General features: G+C 32.4%; 1 protein-coding gene across 1 annotated transcript in view; it reads right to left on the bottom strand.

The window, feature by feature from the left end:
- The window catches only part of LOC121130290 (inactive dipeptidyl peptidase 10), a 463,275-nt gene extending 455,330 nt beyond the window's left edge, over positions 1–7,945 (bottom strand). Inside the window, exon 1 of the mRNA XM_071893684.1 lies at positions 7,866–7,945. The gene's annotated coding sequence lies outside the window, so the exon portion shown is untranslated. The remainder of the gene's footprint in view (positions 1–7,865) is intronic.
- Between the last annotated feature and the right edge of the window lie 7,746 nt (positions 7,946–15,691).

The following is a 15,691-nucleotide window of genomic DNA, read 5'->3' as shown; positions in this document are numbered from 1 at the left end:
AGGCTCTAAGCAGAGCACAGTGCTTCAGGTTGTTTGAAAAATTCCAAAGTGGTGATTTTGCCGTGAGTAATGAAGAACATGGAAAGACGGCATTGCTGTGTGTGTTCTGGGACGTGGTGTCATATGGTATTATCTTCTACAATCCGGTCAAACTATTAATGGTGATCCCTACCAACAACAATTGGCCGATTTGAATCAAGATATACGCCAAAAAGGCCTTAACATGAAGCCAGGCAACACAAGGTAATTTTCCTTGATGACAACACACCAATGCATCGCTCTATAGCCACCCATCAGCTTGTTGAATCGTACAACTGGGAACCTCTTGCTCATGCAGCTTACTCACCAGACCTGGCGTCTTCTGATTGTCACTTGTTTTCATCGGTGGGCGACGCACGTAATGATATACGTTTCTATTCTCATGCTGAAACCAAAAAGTGGATTGATGGCTGGTTTGCACCCAAAGACAAGTAATTTTTTTTTGGAAAGGCATCCATAAATTGCCTGAAAGATAGGGCAAATATGTGGCTAGCGAAGGCGCATACTTTGAAAATTAAAGTTGTAACTGGTTTTTCACAATAAACGTTCAATATTTTTTTAAAGTGTCATTTTATAGGGGCATATCCGGCACATGTTTCTTAAATATCAGATCACGAGAGGTGTAAATGCAATAGCCTAAATAATCATCTACCATCTTAAGACTTGGATGGATGATGTCTTAAAGTGTTGGAGGATTACTTTGGTATTTACATCTCTCATAATTGGAGATTTAAGAAGCCTAAACATTACATCATAGAAATACCAATCTATAAAATATGTTGCAAATACGTAAGCCTACCTTCATAGTGAAACTTTACAAGTCCTTCCAATCTTTAATTAATTAAGAATAGTTATTTTCAAATTTAAAGGATATCTAAATGTCAAATTTTTATATGTTTGTTTTACGGTTATAGTAACATATAATAATTTGTGAGTGGAGAGATTATGAATCTTATATTTATACAGTATTTACTCTAGAGCATATTGTGTACTTTTTAGACTTTCAAGGATATCCAGATATTTATAATCTAAGTATGATCTCTGTTTAATATTATTAAAACATGAATGAAAGTAAATATAGAAAAAAAATCTCTCTCATAATATGCATAAGGTTATTCCGAAATGATTGAGACTGTCCCAGTAAGACAAAAAATTACATTCAAAAGTTTTTTGGTAATGTCGTGGTAATGGTTCTCCAACTCCTACAACTGCCTGGAGAGCTCTTCTTCGTACACTAACTTCATCATCCGCTGAACCCCGCGTGTAAGGTTTCCATGGTTATCAAACCCGTAATCCCGGACCAGGTTATTCAGCTTACGGAAGAGAAATCGGTCAGAGAGATTGATATCCGGGCTGTAAAGGCCCTCTATGATCCTTTCCACTTTTCTTTATATTAAAAACTGTCTTGAGTCGTTGGCTATATGAGAACACATGAGCATACGTTCCTTTGAGTAATATTTGTTCTTATTTAGGGTTGAAACCCGCTCTCCTGTCGAGCGCAGGTACTCTATCATCGTCTCTCGGCTGGACATATTCCCAGGGACAAGGCTTAAATCGAAACTACCTTGCTTTTATATGTAAAGCCCATCGTGACATCGTCGTTCACCTTGTCTATTTTGGGCATGCAGTGGAGAGTAGCTTGTCCTTGGAGTTAACCCAAACATCCCTCCGCTCGCTCATGTCCCATAAGAACTAGGACTTGTACTGTACAAACAGCTGGGACTCCAAAAACTGCTTCCCGTGGTCCTGGAAGAGCTTTATCAGGGGTTTTTTTATGAGTCTTTCAGCAACGAATGTTTTTCCACCATACAATTCATGAGAAAATCGATGCTAGTGGAATTTTATAGCTAACTCTTCTCCTGTTTCTTAAAACGAACCTGTCTTAATCGTTTCGTAACTGGCTGAAAAAAAATTAGAGGGATTGTAAAATATCAGTCAATAAAGTAAAAAGAACAATATTAATCCACTGTCTGCATCGATCATTTGATTTAAACCGCTCCAGAAAAAACCAATATGACCGAACGGAAAAAAATTGGCCGAGTTTCAACACTATTTGATATCTTCGAGGGCGATACAACAATTATAGCGGTCCAAAAAATTTGTGATACAATTTTTATAGTAGTATTCCAGACTTTTGACCCAAAAATGCCATGAGTATACTTTTCGTATTTAGTACTCGACCCAAAATCAATTAACGTCAATTTGCATTGTGTCTATTCCGTGTTATCTGTTGACAGAAAAGCAGCAAAATTCCGTGTGGATTGTACCAAAAGATACTGAACCACCTACAGGACCTTGTGGACTCATTGGAATATTTTCTGATGAGAAGACCTTTAATGTTGACCGTCTTCATTAGGTAGAATGATGGAGTAGTGACATTTGGGGATTTAGCAGAGAAGCACCAATATGTCTTCACCACCAAACACCCTACTTCAGGGATGATGTTAGGCTAGTATTCTAGAACAGGAATGCCGTGTATTCCCTTGGTTTCGTTCAGGATACAGGCTGAAGGCTGATAGGTACGTTAAAATTCCGGACACCAGATTTCTTAGATGGATGAAATCCATCATTGGCAATTCTCCCTGTGTATTCTAACAAGATGAAGCATCTGCCCACACTGCAAGAAAATCTAAAAGTGGTTCCATGCCAACAAGCACTTTTGGGCAAAAGACTTCTGGCCACCAAAGAGCCCAGACCTAAGCCCCCTTAGATTGTTCCATCTAAGGACAGATGGAGTTCAAGGCCTGAAGGAGACGCCACAACAGCGCCCGCGCCCTGAAGACCTCTGGCAACAAGGTATGAGCCTCCATGAACTCCGAGTACATCCAGAGAGTCTGCAGAAGCTTCCACCACCCCCTGTAGCTCAACATCCATTCTGAGGGAGGTTACATTTACTAAAATATGCTCTCTGGTTTTCAATTAATAGTTTATAAGCTTTTTTCCTAATTCACCTATGATCCTCCCTTGGACTTCAATGCTTTGTCTTTTAAAATGGATAGATAATAGTAGTTATTCTGGTATATATAAGTTATACATACTGTGACTTCTTTTGCAGGATTTATATGTCCGATAATTTCCCCAGAATTTTGTTTTATTATACATTCTTGCATTGAATTATTTTACAAAAAAGTTTTGTTTATCTAGCTCATTTAATGAAACGTTGAATAGATATTGAAGATTTACTTGAGATGAGACTGCTTTTAAATAATACATTTGTTGCATGGACAAAAAGGATGTCTAATGAAGCATCTATTAAATATTATTTCATAAATGTATGACCTTTCGACTGGTATAAAAATTATTTTTTTCCCTTAAAATATAAAATTAATTCCTTAAACTTCACAGTATGGCTATTTACTATCTCATCCCAAAATGCCCTCGTTAGTATTATGTCAGTTTTATTCCTTCTATCCAGTCTTAGGATACGTACTTAAAACTGTCTGTTCTTAGGACTATCAGTATTAGAACTGATTAAATAAAGAAAAAATTGTGAGACGGCATCAGAGACAGAACTATATTAATTTTTAGGACTAATATGCAGGGCTAGACCCTGGACCGGACCAAGAATGAACAGGAAGATACGGAAGTCGTCTTCAATACTAAGTAAGAACAAATACAAAACTAGATCGGGGATCTTCAAATTTAGAAATTGATTTCGCAGCGTAATTTGTCTTCACATTACACGCTTCATAAGACAAAGGAAAACTGAGATTGAGGCCATAATAAATCGTCTGTCAGCGTTTCTTGACGTGGGAATTAATTATGATGAGAGCAATCATATTGTCCCCTGCTCCAGGGTCTCATTTCGAAGATTTAAAACCTGAAGGACAATAACACAAGCCCTTGAGCAGAATCCCCCAGAAGAAAATTCTTCAAAAGTGGTGTGAAGATAACTTGGCGAATGTTTGGTCCTGCTCAATGTGGCCTCCATTCATACCAAGTTACAAACCTCTTGAATATAGAATATGGGGTGTCATGCAGAGGAATACCAGTGTTATTTCCCTTGTGGTTTAGCTAAAGATTGTTGTGGAGAAGGAATGAACATAAATGTCGGATGTAAAGAAGACCTGCAAGGGTTTCAGACCTAAGATTGAGTACAAGGGCACTCACATTGATTTTTAATTGTTCATATAAAGTATTTAATAAATGTTAGGTTCAATACAAAAGTTATGAGCGTTTTTCGCTAGATGTCTTTAGTGAGCCAGTATGTCTCAGGATGAATTAGCTAAATCATCGCAAATGTCAATAAAAGAATGGGAAAAAGTTGTACGGACATATGAGCACTAATTCCATTGCTCAGGAACTGAAGATTAGCCAGAAAACCATTTGAATTGACTGGTCCTAAAGTAAAAAGCGAAAAAATGCGCAAAACTTTTTAATTAAACTATTAAAACATATATAGTCTAAAAAATTGTACTTTTTGAAAATCTTGATAAATTTGAGTAGGGAAAAATTTATTCACAATTCGAAGGGATATACTGTACACTCAGTCCACCCAGAGGAGAAAAACTAATCAGGGGGCTAGATCATAATGTTTTTTTGTAGAAACTTATGCAGCATATACACACATGAGTTGGTAATTAATTATTAATATTTTTTAAATATATATACCGGGGGAGTTGTAATCTTCAACATAGGTATATTCATCCTAAAGATAATCATAATCCTAAAAATCTTTTGTTAAAAATATATTTTAACAATAATCACATCATTCTTAACAATTAATAATTCACTCATATAAAATTCCAACCTCTAATATCAAAATAAATAAAGTATAACCAACTAATATAACTTTTAATCCCATAAGCTAAACTTTCAATCCTTAAAAAAAAGGAATTACAATTACTAATTATAAATCAAAAAAAAAAAAAATCAAATGTTTAATGAAATACTTTCTGACATCTAACATTTGAATCAAATCCACATTCAAAAAGGTTTAATTTATGTAACTATATCATTTCCAAATAAGTTTTTAAAAAAAACAGAAAAAAGGAAATTTAACAGAGTGGGAAAAAATGAAAACAATGCTATATAATAATTATTACTATAAAAATAAAATTAGCAAACACGTCAACCATTTGAAAGAATGGGAACTAAACACTTTAACCTTATCAATTATTATTCCTTATGATGGATCATTCGTATTTGAAAAGACTCGTGAATTAACTAACAAGCAATGATCAATTATTTATACTTGGCTATGATCAGCTACGTTCGCAAGATTATATATGGCATATATATTTTTTTTATTTTTACTGAGCTTGGTTTTTGGAATTTTCTTGCAAAAAATCCAAAAATTAAATTATTTTGTAAATAAAATTTACGATTTATATTTTTGGGAATAAAAGTTAAATTAAAAAAAAATAGATTAAAAAAATTATTTTTTTTTTTAAATTTTCCAAATCCAAAGCTATTTTCTCAAAAATTCCATTAATAAATATAATTTTATTAAATTTTTGTAAAAAGTTTCAAAAACTTACAGCTATTTACAAAATATTTCATTTTTAGGAAAGCAATTTCAAATACTAAATATCAAACATTCATTTTTTTTGAAAAAAAATTAAGAAATTAGATTAAAATTCAAATTTTAATTTTTCTAGTAAAAAGCAATCCATTCCCTTCCTGATGATCCAGGATTAGAGGCGTCTTTGTAAACTATATTGTAGTGACGTCATCAGAAGCTTTTTTGAAAAAAGTAATCTTTTACTTTTTTTTAATAAATCCCCGATTCCATATATAGGTTTTTATAGAAAAAAAAGAAAACCTTTTTATTTTACTTCAAGGTTTAAAATTTTTAGAAGAGACCAAATTTGAACTACAAATAATTTTTAAAAAAAGGGAAATTGATTTTTTGTTAGAAAGTTATGACATTTTTGGAAAAGAATTTTTTTTTATAGTGATAAATATTGGTGTATTGGTCCTGTTTTATTCGGTACGGTACAGTCTTAGAATTGATTCTATCGCTCCTCCGGACTTTGGATGCTTGGAATTTTTTTTAGAAAATGTCCATAGTTAATAGGCTAACTGAATTGCAAATACTTTGCAAAAGAATATTCTTATTTTGATGGTAAAATTATATATTGCGAACATATTCAATTTTTGCTTAGTTCTATTATCTATTTTATTATATAACGAATAATTAAAATAATAGGAAAAGCACCTTCAATGACGTCATTTCTTTTAGGAACGACAAGTGGGACTGAATGGGACCGGGCTGGACGTTGCCACAGTCCTTCATCCTAATTAAGGGCATAAACAACACTATTTATAACCAAGGTTTTGCCCGGATCAAAGGTTCTATTGGTCTCAATCCTTTGATTTCAACAGTTCCGGTCTTTGTCTCGGTTCTTTTTTTTATACAGGCGCTTAAAACAAGGGGCTTAATTAGAAAATTCAAGGGCAGGAAATGATATTAAATACCCAGCAGATGACCCAAAAACTAAGGTTCTTAAAACAATGCAGGAATGTGATCTGTTTCTGTTTCATTTATTCAATTTAATTGATAGAATTAAACACTGAGAAAGGAATTTAAATTAATATTTATTTTACAAATTAACACACACTCTATGAATATAATATAGCCAAGTCCTCCTAATACGATTGATGAAATTATAACTCTTATGGTTACCAAATATGTATGTTAACAATCTAGAGGGAGCTTCAAATATTTTTCCATGTTAAAGGAGAGGTAAGTTTTTTCTATAAATTTCAAAATTGTACTAACATGATTATTTTTAAAAATATTTTAATACATTTTATTTTTTGATTTTTCTCACATAATGAAATGTTTCAAGTATCATTTGACAAAATTTCATGAAGCCGACATTCATCAACTGTCCGATATTGTAAACTATAAAATTAAAGAAACTGTGAAAACAAAGTCCAAATTTCTGTCAAAAATTCCAATAACTCCGTTGCTATCAAAAAAATATAGTCAATGTTCACATCTTTTAAATCAAGTGACAAGGTTACAGCATATAACATGAATTATTACCTTCAAATTTAATTTTTTACGAATCGTTAAAGATACAGGTTGTGCGAACTATCTACGCTCTAATAATTATCTCCAACCAGTTATCAGATTTAAAAAAAAAAACAGATTACTTTGAAACTTTGATGCATTTGTATAAAATTTATTCAATCAAAATCCCCCCAGCCTCAATTATGGTATCTATACGAGGCCGAAAGCCTTCGCCACATGGTCCCTTAGCAAAGTCTAGAATTCCTTCTGAATCATACTCATAAGTTCATCTTTGGTGTTACAGGGGGTTCGGTTGGTTTGTCGTTTTATCGTACCAACGCAAAAAAAAAATCAACAGACTCAGATCCGACAATTTTGTAGGATAAAAGTTCAGCAAGATGAAGTCCTCAAAATTGTCATGGATCCATTTGACTTCAACCTGCATCGCTGTTGCCTACAAATCACATTTAAAGGACTCAAATTCCCTCCAAACTTTGTAAACAAACGTTTCATTGAGTCTCAGAGTTCGAGCAATTGTTATGTTGTCACTCTCGGCACGGATTCCAAGGAGAGCTCCCTGAGTTTTTCTAATATTTGGGACAATGAATTCGTCTATTTATTCACTGATACAAGTTTGAACAAATTAACAAATTATCTAATAATAAAAAACCAGGCTCCTGTCTGCCAAACAAATGTTCGCCAGGGTGGTGGTATGGATTGTTGACGTAGCTTATACCTAGTTACCAATCATAAAGATATTATTACCGAGAATATCCTCTCACTCCAGCCCCCTCCACTGATCCCCCCCGCCCCCCTTCAAGTACACAATTGAGTCCTAATTAAAATATAATCTCTTTCCCCTTACCGTAAATAATCAAGAATGTTTCTTATGAATAGAGTGGTGGTGATATTATTTTTGCAAGTACCTTCACTGACGTGCAAAATGTAACTACGAAAACGAGTTTTATTTATATTTATGTAGTTTTAATATCGTAGAAGTTGATACGAAGAGTGAGGGAGGAGGGAAGAAAAGGAGTAAAAAGGAGGGGGGGTCAAATTTCTCAATGTAGAGTGTATATGGTGCGTCAAGATAAAAAAAATCTTGAACTAAAATTTAAAAAAAAAAAAGTTCCAATTTTTGATTTACTTCATATACAAGAATAATAAATATACTAAAATAATATTTCCAAAAAAATTTAATACAGTAATTAAGAAATATTTTTCTCTTACATAACGGGGTCCATAGTGAAGGGACTCACTCAAACCAACCACAACAGCCTTCTACATCGCCCTGAACCTAGTACATGCCTTGATGAGAAACTCCTTGTACATATTGGTCACTGCATCGAGAATAGATGTCTGCAAGGAGTTAACATTATTATGTGTGCATTTACTGGGTGCAACCAAAAAATCTTTACACTTCGTTTTTGCTACTTAAATCAAGGTTTTTGTGAATGCAGTAAAATTGTTCCGTTCTAATAGTAAAAATAAATTAAAGTGTAATTTTGCGGCACTTCTAATGGGTTAATAAGAAAATTGGTGGATAGAAATTGATGATTTTGTGTCAAGTCTCAATTTTGAGAAAAATAATTCTAGCTTGTTTTTGTATTCACAGGCCATATATATATATATATATATAATGGGAATTTTTATGTTTAAATATGGTAACTGAAAAAACACACACAAGAAAAACGTTAGCATATTTATATCTCTCATAAACAGAATATTTATTTCAAGTATTCTCCAGTAGTCTTGTGTTGACTGCTCAGAATTTGTGATGTGGGTTTTAGATTTTAAGACCCTTGAGTCTACTTTATCAGTGGTTCTCAAATGGTGGTACACGTAGCCCTTAGGAACCTTGGAGGGAATCCAAGGAGTACTTGAGATTTTGAAAGAATATTTTACAAGTGGTACATAACTCAGGGGTGTCTGCAGGGGTGGGTTGGAGAGGCTGTAGCCCTTCAAATTAGTGAATTATTGTTATTTACTAGAAAATTTGATATTTAATTTTTTTTCAAAAAGTTGTGTAATTGAAATTTTTGTTAAACAGCTGTGGATTTGGCTATTGTTTCGAAAAATTTCATTTTAGGATTTTTTTGTTAAGAAATTCCAAAAAACAATGCCTTCCCCCAAAAAAAAAAAACATATATATATAAAAATATGGAATCCTTTTCCGTATCTTTTGTATATCTTGTGCAATTAAAATCAAAAGATAGATAAACACGGATTGGATTTGAATTGTGAAGAAAGAATTTGAGGATACACTGACAACGATTTCCCAGAAGTGGCCAAAATCGTTCAAAGTCCTGCTTTGTTGAGGAAAATAAACCAAAAACTTGCAAGAAATACCACGTAATACCTCTCAACATCGACGCAGCATTCCGTTTAACTGTCCATTGTGTCATCAATGAAGGATTACACAGCTATGCACGTCCCAAGGGGCAGCTTAAAATCCCGCCAAACAGGGGAGAAAAGGGTCACCCCAACCAACTCGTTGATCAAACTAAAATAGAAATCTTGTGTGAAGGTTCTTGTCTGGTTTTCTTAGGTGATAAAAATTTCTTTCGAACCCAGAAATACATCTCGAGGAACAATAAATGTTTGGCAAAAAGTCCTTATAGGTTTCCTATAACCATGTAAGCCTAGTACCCATAGCCAGTTATATTTCTTGTGGTTGTTAGGAGTGAGGGCCACGTAATGCCACCCTTCATCTTCAAACAGGACCTGATAGTCGACATATAGGTTTACATCAGTATTCTGCCTATCAAAATTTTGCCATGAATCTGCATCCCCCTACCTTGGATAAGGCAGCAAGACGAGACACCTTGTGAGACCAGCATAAGGGCAGACAATTTCTTAATTTTGAGAATGTGATGCACAATTACCAAGTAATTAGCCTCCTAACTCGGCAGAATTGAACTCTTTACACTTATTAAAGTGAGGTAATGTCTAACAGGTTACTAATTAAGGTCTCCAAAGCCCCATAAGATACCTGAGAGTTGGGATAAGGAAGGTATTCTAGACTTTAACCAATGGGACGTCTCCGGGAACGTTGTGAACTTGTGTCCTAAAATAACTGCGATTTTATTGAATGTAAAATTTAGGTTATAATATTTTGGATTTTTCTTTCCTTTTCTTACTTAATTACTTTATTCTATGTACATTAATTTCAAATATCGATACATTCCAAAAAAAAAAAAAACCATAGCAACTTCCTCACAAAATAGTACAAATTAATTAACATAACAAGAGTGACAATGATTTGCTATTCATTGTTCAAATAAACTGTGTTTAAATGAACCACACTTTATTGATTTTGAACTGTTACAATGTTAACCGGTAATCTGTCCTAATAATTTTAAAAATCAGCACAACTTCGAAACTTTTAAATGTATAGACTTTTAATGTACATAGTAAACTATGTTTTTTATTTATTACATGTTATATTTTATAGACTATAGCCATACATCTACAAGTTTCGGAGTCTTTAGGCTACAACCTTTTGCAAGAACTTGAGCAGACATACAGACATTGTTTTTATTATATATAACGATTTATTGTATTTATTTTAACTTTAATATTTCTGTTGTTTTAATAATAGTCAGGAATCTATTTTGATATTTGGCTCTAAGCAAGCCAAGATTGGATGACTTAGAAAGTCATTTGAAACATCGAAGTTACAAAAAAAAAACACTTTTTTTTTGTAATTCATTTTACTAATCTGCAACAATAAGGAGTAAGAAAAAACTCGGGAAAAAAATATGGACCAAAGTCATGTTTTAAATACCTGATGATTTTTTTTTCCCTTTAAACAACTTTTCAATGAGAAGTTTTAAATGAATAGTTATGTTATACAAAAAGATAAAAAAATTGATGAACTACGTCTTGTTTTTTTTGTTTTTTTAAATTGAAGGAACTAACTATTTTTCATCGATGGTATCAGAGCTAAATTTTAAAACTTCAACTGACAGAACGTCGACCAACAAAAAACGTCGACCGACAAAACGTTAAATGGACAAAATGTCGAATAGACTAAACGTCGATAGACAAAACGTTGACCTTACAAAACGTCCACTGACAGAAGGTAGACCGTAGAATGTAAAAATAATGTATATAAACTACAAGTAAGGGGCCCTCCCATCCCCCTTAATTGGGATGTTTTCAGTCACGGCTGTGTCCCAAAATGGATTGAAATCCGCTGCCACTATTTAAGCAACCACTAAGAGCCCCTCTCAATCCATATGTACCCCCCCCCTCCCAATTGTTCGAACTTTTTTCAGGACGGGCTTGGCCCTAAAACAGGATGAAACACACCGCCACTATCTAAAGTTACCCCACCTCCATTAACACACCGAAAGGGCCCTCGAAATTTGAGACTGTTTTGAGGTTTTCATGTTATTTTTGAGGGCCTTGCAGTGCGCGAAATGACCCAAAATTTTGTCTATTCGGCGTTTAATCCATTTGACATTTTGTCGGTCGACGTTTTGTCTGACCTACTACCGTTTATTTCTCTCACTATACCAATATATTGTCCAAGTATATCTGGGTACATTTCGATACTTTAACAATGTCGTTAAAGGCAATTCCCATGGGAATTTAGGGTATTTTGCAAGATAAATAAACTTATTTAATAAGCAAGTATAAATAATTGTTTTGATATTATAAAAAGAAAAACGGTTCTTCCACCATTTTTTTTTTTTTTTCATTATTTGCGAAATCATTTTTGTGATAACATCTTCTTCTAATAAAGAATCCATAGTTTACCGCCAACTTTTGAGTAATATTTACATTTATAAATTAAATTTTATCAGTAATAATTTATTTTTGAATGAAAAAAAAAATCATTTTTGATCTAAGAAATTACAATGTACTAATATTCACAGGCCTGTGAACAGAAAGCAAAATCAGCGTTCATGGAACGTGCATTCTATGTATTTTAGACAGAGTCTATCTCTTTAATGACACTTAATAGCTCCGGGCAATGCAAGCTGAATCTTTTGATATATTAGATGATAAGTAATTAGTTACAAAACAAGACAAATTTGAGTTCTCTAGCTTACCTACAAGTCGAGAAAAAGACGCTTGAACGTGATCGACGATTTTCTATTTGCGCACTCCTGACAGTTGGGCGTCTCCCAGATCACAGTCTACACAGTCAGCAAGTCCAAAACGTTAGAGAGGAAGAAGGTCTCTGTCAAAAAGGGCAAACTGGATCCAAAGGAGTCCAGGAAAACAGCCCAAGTCAAACCCATCAAGCCCATGATGGTTCATGCAAGATATTTTGTTTGTTCACAGCAGATTGTTCATAGAGCTATAAAAAAGTTGGTGGTAAGGGCTTTGTGAGGGTAAACAGGCCACTTTTTACACCAACAATGAAATAATTCCATCTTATTTCTTACAAAACTCTTTTGAATGGGTCTTTTGCGTTGTTTTGAACTCGTTAATGACACTTTAGTCCTTCTATAGTACGAATGCAAAGCCCCTCGACTACATATTTTAGGGGCATGTAAAGGGGAATGCTTGTAGTATCTTTCATCCACATACTGAGGCTCTCAATGCTACTGTGGGTCGGGGTTAATTTCTCTCTCCTAATTCTATCCAAATGAAGGATCATATTGAGATGCTACAACTCATCATCTTAGGAAACTATTATTTTTCCATATTTGTTGCTATCATTCTCTGATTTTGATCCACTAATTAGATAAACAACCAGAGATATCAGTTGCATTCCAATATGCAATATAATAGACGTCTTTGTATGATATTTTAAGCATTTTTAACAATGAAAATATTGCACGATTATATCAGTAGTCCTTTTGATAGTCGGCTACATCCCAAACATTGTCTTGTTATTTATACAATAGATCACAAAAATAGTTTTTAAAATTATCAATCGCAGTGGATTTATTTAGAGCTTTATTTGACGTAGAATAACTCTAAAGATGAAAGGTAATAATAATTATTAAAAGAACTAAACATTATAACATTCGAAAGATAAACTATTTATTAAGTTATATTGAATTCAATTCCGGCGAAATGTGTTTAATCTTACAAACATCCAGTAAAACGAAGAATCATATATGAAAGCTTCTTTTTTCTTCATATTTTTCAAAGAATACCCTTATGTTACAACTTCAAAAGATTTGCTGTCAAAAAAAAAAAAAAATTGATTGTTTTTTTTTTAGTTCAAAGTTGAATTTTATTATAGAATACTAAATAAATAAGTCTTGTAAGGTGGCGTGATAAAGTTTCGAAATAAAATACAATTAACTCGATTATTTTATTACTTATTAATATAAATAATTAATATTTAGAGGCAGGAAGCTTAATCACAATTTGAATATGTTCCATATTTAACTTATTTGATTAGATGGAAGTAACTCAACGACTTACTTATCTTTCCCATTTTTTTAAATATTAAATATTTATTACAGGTATACTTCAAATTGTTGGGGAGAGCAAGTTCATACACTTCAATTAACTTGAGACATACAAAGGAGTTGTAATAACGGGTGTTTAAAATTATTTTGTCTGATTTTTCATTTACGAGAAAAAAGAAGGTGAACAAAATCCCTAAATTCCTGAGTTTGTTGAAGTCTGGCTCGCCTCCCAATATTGTTATTTAGAGATGGTTATCTTTCTTTTTCTGTAGTGGGCATATCAATATCAAATGACCAAGTTTTGATCAAAAGACAGAGGCTTCCAGAGGATGTGGACAAGAGGGGACCCTAAAAAAAATAGAATTTTAGCTTTTTACTTTAAATTTTTTTCAATCAGTCGTATAAATTATACAACAGAGCAAAAAATTTAATGTTTGAAATTTTAATCCAAAACAATTCATTTCCGTGAAAAGCTATAGATTTTTTTATTTTTTACCCGAAAAAAATTGAACATGACAAATTTTGTACAAATAACTTTAATTTTTTAAAGTTTTTCCTAAAAGATCAATATTTGAAATTTATTTACAAAAAATTTGATTTTCTTTGAAATGCTTTCTAACAAAATTAATAGTGAAAATTAAGTTTTAAAAAAAAAATTCTCAGAAATTCAATATTTGAAATTTTATTCCAAAAAAAATTAAATTTCCGTAACTAACCAAAAATTCGTGAAAAATATGAAAATTTAAGTTTTTAAATTTTTTTTCGAAAAATTTAATTTTAAGTGAAAAGCTATGATTTTTTTGAAATATTTTTTAACAATTAAAGCTTTTTAGAAAAAAAATTACCAAAAATTAAATTTTCTGTCAGTCGCTGTAGATTTTTAGATTTTTTTTTGAACAATTTAACTTTCTATAAATAGCTGGTGATTTTTACTATAATTTATGAAAAAATTTAATACTAATTTTTTTTAGCAAACAATTAATATTTGAAATTTTTCCCAAAAAAAAATAATTTTGTCTGAATAACTATATATTTCGAAAAAAAATATATAATATTGCTAATTTAACTTTTGAATTTTTCTTCATAAAAATTTAATTTTTTGTAAATAGCGGTGAAGTTTTTTTTATCTTTGTCCGATAAATTTAATTTTTGTATGAATAACTATGGATTTATGAAATTTTTCACCAAAAAATTTAAATTTTTTGATTTTTTTGCAAAAAAAATCCATACCCCATAATTCCCCAAAATATATGGGCGCCTTTGAAAGAGGATCTGATTTGTTCTGTTATATTGTTGAAAGGAAAAATCATAGTCAGTAATAGTATAGAGTATTATTGGCCGGTCATGTAAGAAAGTAAAATAACAGTATGCTCTTTGGGTTGAAAATAAACAACATTGATACGTGAGCATCATACTAGACAAATCCCACTTAAGGGAAGATACACATTTTCCTTGCTTTTGTAGCAGAACAACCTTTGGCCTCTGCATTTGAATCTGATAGAATTTGGAATATTCTCCATTTTGAAGAACAAGGTCCGCGCAAAGCCCCCCTTACCTTGTTTCCCTTCTCTTTATTGGTCCAGGGAATAAACATCCTCAAAAAATATTCAAATAAACAAAATAGTGTATATTTAAATCCCTAAACGAAAAAGACATGACTACTATAAACATTGTAACAGATAATTTACATTAGTACATGCATTTTCTCTAAGAGTTTGATCAAATATGTCCATAAGTATTATAAAACAATGATTAAAATTCACATTAAAATATTGGTAATAAAAAAATTTAAAAAAAATAAAGTTACAGTTTCAATTGCAATAAAAAATAAATAAAAAGACAACCATAGAACTTCTATGGTGCAAAACTTTTTAAAGTGTGTATGGATGCGTATCAAGCGACATAAAAGCCTCATATTCGAACTTAAAGAGTAGTAGCCAAAAAGATCCCACCCCGTATATTTCCACGATAGACCATACAGATCAGGGATTTTGAAGATAAATGTTCCCCAAAAAATAGCTCTCAGTTCTTCCTTTCTCAATGGTTCGCCTTCAGTTAACATCCCAGCTTTTCTACTTTTACAGCTCAAGGGAGCAAAATCCAAGGGATGTCTCTTTATTGGAGCCTTGGCGAAATTTGATGTGACCCCAAATAATAGGAGAGGAGTTACAAACTTAACTCGTAGTTTAGATATGTCAAAGGAAATAAATTCCTTCACAATATAAAGAGCAGGTCAGTCAGCAAAAGCATATATTGCTGTATTAAATATGTTCCTATAACCTTTGCAAGAAGCATTAAAAAAATAGACATC

The sequence above is a fragment of the Lepeophtheirus salmonis genome, chromosome Z (assembly GCF_016086655.4).
Source record: "Lepeophtheirus salmonis chromosome Z, UVic_Lsal_1.4, whole genome shotgun sequence".
NCBI classification, from domain to species: Eukaryota; Metazoa; Arthropoda; class Copepoda; order Siphonostomatoida; family Caligidae; genus Lepeophtheirus; species Lepeophtheirus salmonis.
Note: the sequence above shows the minus strand (reverse complement) of the source record. Positions and strands in the feature narration are given on the sequence as shown.